At 44.7% G+C, this 9,876-nt stretch overlaps 1 protein-coding gene across 1 annotated transcript in view; it reads left to right on the forward strand.

The window, feature by feature from the left end:
• LOC141056285 (trypsin-like) overlaps positions 1–9,876 on the forward strand; it is a 390,181-nt gene that overhangs the window by 81,695 nt on the left and 298,610 nt on the right. The window lies entirely within an intron of this gene.

The following is a 9,876-nucleotide window of genomic DNA, read 5'->3' on the forward strand; positions in this document are numbered from 1 at the left end:
AGGTGGGTGGTAACAGTTGCCCTGATTGTTTGAACCAGCCATAATGTTAAGTGTGTAACAGTACAGACACATAGGGCTAAAGGATGCATAAAGCATGTGGGAACATGATGCAGGGAACCTGGTTATGGTAAAACCTTTGGCTGTGCCACACAGGGATAGATTAGGTTAATGTGTTGAGGCAGTAGGCCAGTCTGAATAAATGCGTTTTCAGGGCATGCTTAAAATTATGAGGATTGGGGACTAATCATATTGACCTGGAAGTGCATTCCAAAGAATTGGCGCAGCACGTGTAAAGTCTTGGAGACGGGAGTGGGAGGTTCTGATTATTGAGGATGCTAACCTCAGGTCATCAGCAGAATGGAGGGCGCAGGTAGGGTGGTATACTGAAACAAGGGAGGAGAAGTAGGATGGTGCTGAGCCATGGAGTGCTTTGTGGGTGAGGGTAATAAGTTTATACTGAATTCTGGAGTGGATGGGTAGCTAGTGTAATGACTGGCACAAGGTAGAGGCATCGGTGTAATGATTGGCGAGGAATATGATCCTGGCTGCAGCATTCAAGACAGATTGGAGAGGGGAGAGTTTGGTAAGAGGGAGACCAATTAGAAGAGAGTTACAATAGACAAGACGAGAATGAATAAGAGAAACTGTAAGAGTTTTTGCGGAGTCAAAAATAAGAAAAGGTCGAATTCTAGAAATGTTTTTGAGGTGCAGATAACAAGAGCGAGCCAGTGATCGAATGTGAGGGGCAAAGGAAAGCTCGGAGTCAAGTATGACCCCAAGACAGCGGGCATGTTGCTGGGGAGTAATAGTGGAACCACACACGGAAATGGCAATGTCGGGTATAGGTACATTAGTAGCGGGAGGAAACACAAGGAGTTCAGTCTTTGACAGGTTCAGTTTCAGATATAGTGAGGACATGATGTTAGACACAGCGTTTAGACAATCGCTGGTGTTTTCTAGAAAGGCTGGGGTGATGTCAGGAGAAGAAGCGTATAATTGGGTGTCATCAGCATAGAGATGATACTGGAAACCAAATCTACTGATTGTTTGACCAATAGGGGCAGTGTACAAAGAGAAGAGGAGGGGGCCTAGGACTGATCCTTGAGGAACCCCAACAGTAAGGGGAAGATGAGAGGAGGAGGAACCAGCAAAAGATACAGTAAAGGAGCGGTCAGAAAGATAGGAGGAGAGCCAGGAGAGAACGGTGTCATTGAGGCTAATGGAACGGAGCATAGTGAGGAGGAGCTGATGATCCACCGTGTCGAATGCTTCAGAGAGATCCAAGAGAATTAGCATGGAATAATGACCGTTAGATTTAGCTGTTAGTAGATCATTAGAGACTTTAGTGAGGGCAGTTTCAGTAGAGTGTAAAGAGCGGAAACCGGATTGGAGAGGGTCGAGAAGAGAGTTATCAAAGAGATAGTGGATAAGACGGGAGTGGACCAGGCGTTCCAGGAGTTTAGAGATGAAGGGAAGATTAGAGACAATTCTATAGTTAGCGGCACAGTTTTGGTCGAGGGATGGTTTTTTAAGTAGTGGATGTATGACAGCATGCTTAAATGAGGAGGGAAAGATACCAGAAGAGAGAGAGAGGTTAAATATTTTAGCTAGGTGAGGAGTGACAACAGGGGAAAGGGACTAGAGGAGATGTGACGGAAATGGGTCACTTGTGCAAGTGGTTGGGCGAGAAGATGCAAGGAGCCTGCTTACTTCTTCTTCTGTGACTGGTTCAAAGTAAGAGAGTGAGCTAGATGCAGTAGGGGAGGGAGGACAGTGCATGGTATGAGGTGATTGGGAGATAATTTCCTGTCGGATCTGGTCAATTTTTTCTTTGAAGTAATTGGCCAGATCGTCAGCTCGAAGCTCCGTGGTTGGGGCCTGCACTCTTGGGTTGAGTAGAGAATGAAAAGTGTCAAAGAGACGTTTAGGGTTATTGGAGAGTGAGGTGATGAGGGTGTTGAAATAGGTTTGTTTGGAGAGGTGAAGGGCAGTGTTGTATGTTCTAAGCATAAACTTATAATGGATGAAATCTTCGTGTAGATTGTATTTTCTCCACAGATTTTCGGCACACCTGGAGCACCGCTACAGGAAACGTGTTTGCAGGGTGTGCCAGGGTTGTCACCGTGTGTGTTGTGGTGTTCTATTTATAGGAGGTGCAAATTCATCCAGGGCACTTTGAAGTGTTTCATTGTAATGCTTCAATGCAGAATCAGGACACGAGAGGGAGGAGATAGGAGCCAATGAAGACTGCAAGTTCTTCATAAGTTTCTGGGTGTTAGTGGCCTGTATGTCTCTATAAGTATGGACAGTGGGGATGACCTGAGCGGCCTGGCAGTTCTTGATAGAGAATGAAAGAAGGTTGTGGTCAGAGAGCAGGAGAGGGGAGTTTGCAAAATCATCCACTGCACAAAGCCGAGAGAAGACCAAGTCGAGGGAGTTTCCATCTTCATGAGTTGGAGAATTAGTAAGCTGCGAAAGGCCAGACGAGGAGGTTAGCGATAAAAGATGAGTAGCAGATGGGGAGAAGGGAAGATCAATGGGGATGTTGAAATCGCCCATGATGAGGGTAGGGATGTCACAGGAGAGAAAATGTGGAAACCAACTGGCAAAATGATCCAGGAACTGATGGGAGGGGCCGGGATGACGATACACCACCGCTACTCGCATGGAGAAAGGGGTGTAGAGTCTGACGGCATGGACCTCAAATGAAGGGAAGTCAAGTGTGGGTACTTGAGGGATTACCTGAAAGGTACATTTTGGTGATAGGAGCAGACCAACGCCTCCACCTGCTCTATTGTCTGATCTTGGGGTATGAGAGAAGTGTAGTCCCCAATATGAAAAAGCAGCAGCAGCGGTAGTGTCTGACAGCTGGATCCAGGTTTCAGTAAGAGCCAGAAGGTTAAGAGAATTTGAAAGGAAAAAGTCATGGAGAGCTTGTTACACACTGAGTGAGAATTCCAAAGGGCACAATTAAGAGAGACAGATGGCATGCAGGGAATATTAATAAGATTAGAGGGGTTTCTGAGTGTAGCAGTTTGGGGGTTTGACTTTCTATAACATGGGGGACCAGGGTTCGGAGCAATGTCTCCTGCGACTAGGAGAAGGACGATAGAAAGAGTGAGCAGATGGTTAAGTGATTTGCGAGAGCATCTCTGATGTTGAATGGTGGGACTGAATGGATCTGTGCAATTTAGCAATGTGAAAAGAGCGTGAGTGCGATACATAGGAGAGGAAAGAAGTGAGGGGCCAATATGGATGGTGTTATGAATGAGTCACCGTAGGAGGCAGACACAAAAATAGCAGCTAAGTCCAGAAAATCGGAGAAGTTGGCAACTATCAGATTGCAGACCCCTGAACCTAACAACACAACTAGCAGTAGCCGTGGGGGGTTCCTACGGTGCCCTAGACCCCTCGATCACAGCCGGAGAAACTAAATAGCCTAAAGACAGAAAAGGAAAATCTAAACTGCCCCAGAGCAGACCCCAAAGTAAAAGGCAGCCCCCAACATATAATGACGGTGAAGCAAGATGAAAAAACACAAACACAGATAGAAAGATAGGCTGAGCAAACAATGAGGCCCAAGCTAACTAAAAATAGGACAGGATAGGACAGCTGCTGTCTGCAATCTGCAAAAACCCTAAAAAGACATAAGCCAACAGGCTGATATGGAAAAAGGCCCTGAAGCAGCTAGGCTTCAAAAACTATATCAGCACTCAGGTATTTTCTGTAGACAGAGCAAAAGGAATTCAGCTCACCCCAGCAGGGAATGACTGAAATCCAGAAAAACAACGACAAAGTACAAATGCAAACGGCAGAGCAGAAAACTTAGCTTTTGGAGAGCAGGAATTCAGACTGGAATCCAAGGATCCCACAGAGAAATCACCCGCAGAGCAGAAGGGTGTGGACAGCCTTAAATCCAGTCAGAAACTCCACTCAGCCAATCATCATCATTAGACCCAGATGCTTGATAATCAGGCTCACTATCTTTCTTTACTAGAAGAGGGAGTTCATCGGGCCTCAGTAGTGAAGGGGAAAATGAACTCACAACAGTACCTCCCCCTTGAGGAGGGGTCACCGAACCCTCAACCACGCCACCAGGGCGATCAGGGTGAGCCCGATGAAAGGCACGCACCAATCTTTTGGCATGAATATCAGAGGCAGAGACCCAGGAATTATCCTCCTGACCATAACCCTTCCACTTAACCAAATACTGGAGTCTCCGTCTAGCCAGACGGGAATCCAGTACATTCTCTACCTCATATTCCATGTTACCTTCAACCAATACAGGGTCTGGAGGTGCCACCCCAGGAACAACAGGTTCAACAAACCTCTTCAACAAAGACTTATGGAACACATTATGGATTTTAAATGTGACAGGAAGAGCCAAACGAAAAGAGACCGGATTAATAATCTCCAAAATCTTGTAAGGTCCAATAAATCTAGGCTTAAACTTAGGAGAAGCCACCTTCATAGCAATATTTTTTGATGATAACCACACCATATCACCAACCTTAAACTGGGGACCAATGGTCCTATGTCGGTTGGAAAACCGCTGGGCCTTTTCCTGGGAGAGAGATAACTTATCCACCACTTGGTCCCAGATCTGGTGCATTCTCTCCACCACAGTGTCAACACCTGGGCAGGCAGAGGGCTCCACCTGCCCTGAAGAAAATCGAGGATGAAACCCAAAGTTACAAAAAAAGGGTGACATCAAAGTGGCAGAACTAGCTCTATTATTTAAAGCAAATTCGGCCAAGGGCAAAAATGAAACCCAATCATCCTGATCAGCGGAAATAAAACATCTCAAATATGACTCCAAGGTCTGGTTTGTTCTCTCTGTCTGCCCATTGGTCTGAGGGTGAAAAGCAGAAGAGAAGGACAACTGAATTCCCAGCTTGGAACAGAAAGTTCTCCAAAATCTAGACACAAACTGAACTCCTCTGTCAGGTACAATGTTCTCAGGAATCCCGTGCAAGCGAACCACCTGTTGCAAAAACAGGGGTACCAACTCAGAGGAAGACGGCAACTTAGGGAGTGGTACAAGATGGACCATCTTAGAGAATCTATCACAAATCACCCAAATAACAGTCATTCTCTGAGAGACAGGCATGTCAGAGATAAAATCCATTGAAATATGGGTCCATGGCCTCTTGGGGACAGGCAAAGGCATCAACAACCCACTAGAGCGAGAACACGATTTAGACCGGGAGCAAGTCCCACAGGACTGCACAAAATTCCTGACATCACGAGACAAGGAGGGCCACCAAAAAGACCGACTCACCAAATCTCTAGTACCAAAAATACCTGGATGACCAGCCAAAGCAGAGCAATGAACTTCAGACATCACTCTCCTCTTCCACTGGTCAGGAACATACAACTTCCCACCGGGACAACGCTCAGGTTTATCCTCCTGGAACTCCTCCAGAGCACGTCTCAAATCGGGCGAGATGGCGGAAAGAACTACCCCTTCGCCTAAGATGGTAGCAGGTTTGGTCACCACAGGAGAATCAGCAAAGAAGCTCCTAGAGAGGGCGTCTGCCTTGACATTCTTAGTTCCAGGAAGAAAAGAAACCACAAAATCAAAACATATAAAAAAGGCCCACCTAGCCTGTCTAGGGTTCAAGCGCTTAGCTGACTCTAGGTAAATCAAATTCTTGTGGTCAGTGAGGACCACGACTTGATGCTTAGCTCCCTCCAACCAATGTCTCCACTCCTCAAATGCCCATTTCATGGCCAACAGTTCCCGATTCCCCACATCATAGTTACGTTCAGATGGAGAGAACTTTCGGGAAAAGAAAGCACAGGGATTCATTTTAGATGTAACAGGATCCTTTGGGGACAAAACAGCTCCTGCACCAATCTCAGAAGCATCCACCTCTACCTGGAACGGAAGTGAGACATCAGGTTGCCGCAAAACCGGGGCGGAGGTGAATTTTCGCTTCAGCTCCTGAAAGGAAGAAACAGCCTCTGGAGACCACTTTAACACATCAGCACCCTTCTTAGTCAAATCAGTCAATGGCTTGGCAATACTAGAAAATTTTGCTATAAATTTCCGATAAAAGTTAGCAAAACCCAAAAACTTCTGAAGGGCCTTCAAAGAAGTGGGCTGAACCCAATCGTGAATGGCCTGTACCTTGGCCGGGTCCATTTCAATAGTTGACGGAGACAAAATAAATCCCAAAAAAGAAATCCTCTGTACTCCAAAAAGGCATTTAGATCCTTTGACATACAGGGAATTCTCCATCAAGATCCGGAACACAGTCCGAATATGTTCCACATGAGAATCCCAATCCTTGGAGAAGATCAAAATATCATCCAGATAGATAATCAAAAATTTATCGACAAAATCTCGGAAAATATCGTTCATGAAGCACTGGAAGACAAGGGGCATTAGTGAGCCCAAAAGGCATCACCAGGTACTCAAAATGTCCCTCCGGAGTATTAAACGCCATCTTCCATTCATCCCCATGCTTAATGCGAATAAGATTATACGCCCCCCTGAGGTCAAGCTTGGTAAACCAACAAGCACCTTTAACTCTAGAGAATAGATCCGAAATCAGGGGTAACGGATACTGATATTTAACAGTAATCTTTTTGAGGGCACGATAATCAATACAAGGTCTTAATGATCCATCTTTTTTGGCTACAAAAAAAACCCCGGCACCTAAGGGTGACGAGGATGGTCTAATATGACCCTTCTCCAACGCCTCCTTAATATAGGATCGCATAGCCTTGTGCTCAGGTACAGATAAATTGAAGAGCTGACCCTTGGGGAATTTACACCCCGGGCTCAGTTCAATTGCACAGTCATATCTTCTATGAGGAGGCAGAGACGCAGACTCATTCTCACTAAATACATCATAAAAGTCCGCCAAATAATCAGGAACATCATGCGACTGAGGAGAGGTGGAAAACACCAGAGCCTCACTAAAGGCACACCGACAACCCCAACTCACCACAGACACAGATTTCCAATCCAAAACTGGATTATGAATTTGCAACCAGGGAAACCCCAGAACAATGGTATCATGCAGATTATGCAACACCAAAAATCTGCAATTTTCTTGATGGTCTGGGGCGACCCGCATTACCACCTGGGTCCAAAACTGAGGTTTATTTTTTGCCAAAGGAGTAGCATCAATCCCCCTCAAAGGAATAGGCGTCTGCAGAGGTGTCATCGGAAATCCACAACGTTTAGCAAAATCCAAGTCCATTAGGTTTAGAGCTGCTCCTGAATCCACAAAAGCCTTGGCGGAAAATGTGGACAGGGTGCAGATCAGAGTAATAGCCAGAAGAAACTTAGGTTGAACACCACCAACAGAAAACGTGTGTGCAAAGCGTTTCTCTCGTTTAGGACAGACAGAAATAATATGCGAGGCATCTCCACAGAAAAAACACAACTTATTACGCCTTCTGAACTCCTGATGCTGCTCTCTGGACAAAACTCTATCACATTGCATAGGTTCAGACATTTGTTCAACAAGTGGCAACACTACTCGTGCAGTTTTGCGTTCGTGCAAACGCCGATCAATCTGAATGGCTAATGACATAGAATCGTCAAGATCAGAGGGAACAGGAAATCCCACCATAGTATCTTTTACGGCTTCTGACAAACCCTTCCGAAAGAGAGCAGCCAAGGCATTATCATTCCAGGTAGTAAGTACCGCCCACTTTCGGAATTTTTGACAGTACGATTCTGCAGAATCTTGACCCTAGTTCAATGCCAGCAGGGTCTTTTCAGCCTGATCAATGGCATTAGGTTCGTCAGACAACAACCCCAAGGCTTGGAAAAATGCGTTCACATTAGTCAGAATAGGATCATCAGGTTTCAAAGAAAACGCCCAATCCTGGGGATCACCACGCAGCAAAGAGATGACAATTTTAACCTGCTGCGCGGAGCTCCCTGACGAGTTAGGCTTCAAGGCAAAAAATAATTTACAATTATTTTTGAAATTCAAAAATTTAGACCGATCCCCAAAAAATACATCAGGTGTGGGAATCTTTGGTTCAGCAGTATGTGAATGAGCAAGGTAGGCGGAAATTCCCCGCACTTCCACAGCGAGCTGCTCCACACGATCAGACAATTGCTTTATCTCCATTGAGAGAAAAAAAAATCCTCCTACGGCCTCAGAGATATAGAGGAAAAAATATACACACTTTTTTTTTTTTTTTTTTTTTACAATTCTTTCCTGCTATTGAGTACCGTAGGATCTGCGGTTCGGCGGGTGATTCTGTTATGAATGAGTCACCGTAGGAGGCAGACACAAAAATAGCAGCTAAGTCCAGAAAACCGGAGAAGTTGGCAACTATCAGATTGCAGACCCCTGAACCTAACAACACAACTAGCAGTAGCCGTGGGGGGTTCCTACGGTGCCCTAGACCCCTCGATCACAGCCGGAGAAACTAAATAGCCTAAAGACAGAAAAGGAAAATCTAAACTGCCCCAGAGCAGACCCCAAAGTAAAAGGCAGCCCCCAACATATAATGACGGTGAAGCAAGATGAAAAAACACAAACACAGATAGAAAGATAGGTTGAGCAAACAATGGGGCCCAAGTTAACTAAAAATAGGACAGGATAGGACAGCTGCTTTCTGCAATCTGCAAAAACCCTAAAAAGACATAAGCCAACAGGCTGATATGGAAAAAGGCCCTGAAGCAGCTAGGCTTCAAAAACTATATCAGCACTCAGGTATTTTCTGAAGACAGAGCAAAAGGAATTCAGCTCACCCCCGCTGGGAATGACTGAAATCCAGAAAAACAAGGACAAAGTACAAATGCAAACGACAGAGCAGAAAACTTAGCTTTTGGAGAGCAGGAATTCAGACTGGTATCCAAGGATCCCACAGAGAAATCACCCGCAGAGCAGAAGGGTGTGGACAGCCTTATATCCAGTCAGAAACTCCACTCAGCCAATCATCATTAGACCCAGATGCTTGATAATCAGGCTCACTATCTTTCTTTACTAGAAGAGGGAGTTCATCGGGCCTCAGTAGTGAAGGGGAAAATGAACTCACAACAGGATGGAGTGTAGAGAGATAATGCCAGGGTGGTGGATGCAGCAGCCAGGAAGTAAATTATACAAATGCATATGGTATATATTTGTTGTAATCCAAATGTACAGGGAAGAGATGTCTTTAAATGTCTTACCTGTCTCCTGCCCTGTCTAACTGCCATGTTATAGCTGCCTCATACTTTGATAAAATGTACTTCGATTAAATGTGCATAAATGCCCCCTGCATGAATGCCTTCCCCAAGTTATGTCCGAATATATAGGATGCTAAGGCTTAGATCTCCTTTTTTTTTTTGCTCTCTCTCGTCGATAATCAATCAAACTAAATTGAGACAGCAGGACCCAATAAATGTTGTGGTCAGATAAACAAATGTCCAGCACTACATGGATCATAAAGCACTTTGAAAAGTTTATTGACCTCACAACATAAGGGGACAAGGAGAGTAAGATGATATAACTATATACCAGATATAAGCTTGCATAGTTGAAAACACATATATAGCATTCAGGATTAACTGCATGCTGACATACTTTTGTCATCATTGGACGGAAAAGTATTCACATTGATTTTCCTGGCTAACACGGTACCACAATATAATTTATTATTGTACATCGTACTATCAGGGATAAAGGAGGTGTATATACATTTTTTTTCTGTTTTAAATGAATTAATTTGTCGTGACCAAGAATTGAAGATCACGGAATAGCCCCTTTCACCCTCAAATATGTTGTTGTGTGCTTTCTTGTGTTGATACTAAATCATGGTGTATATTTTTTTTTACTAGTAGTGTTTCTTAAAAAGGCCCTGGTCAGTCTTTGTTCTTGCTTTATTCCTACAGCTTCCCTGATTATTCTGTTGTTTTAT

Source organism: Dendrobates tinctorius, unplaced genomic scaffold (assembly GCF_039654945.1).
Source record: "Dendrobates tinctorius isolate UK_male_01 unplaced genomic scaffold, ASM3965494v1 ptg000196l, whole genome shotgun sequence".
Classification (NCBI taxonomy): domain Eukaryota; kingdom Metazoa; phylum Chordata; class Amphibia; order Anura; family Dendrobatidae; genus Dendrobates; species Dendrobates tinctorius.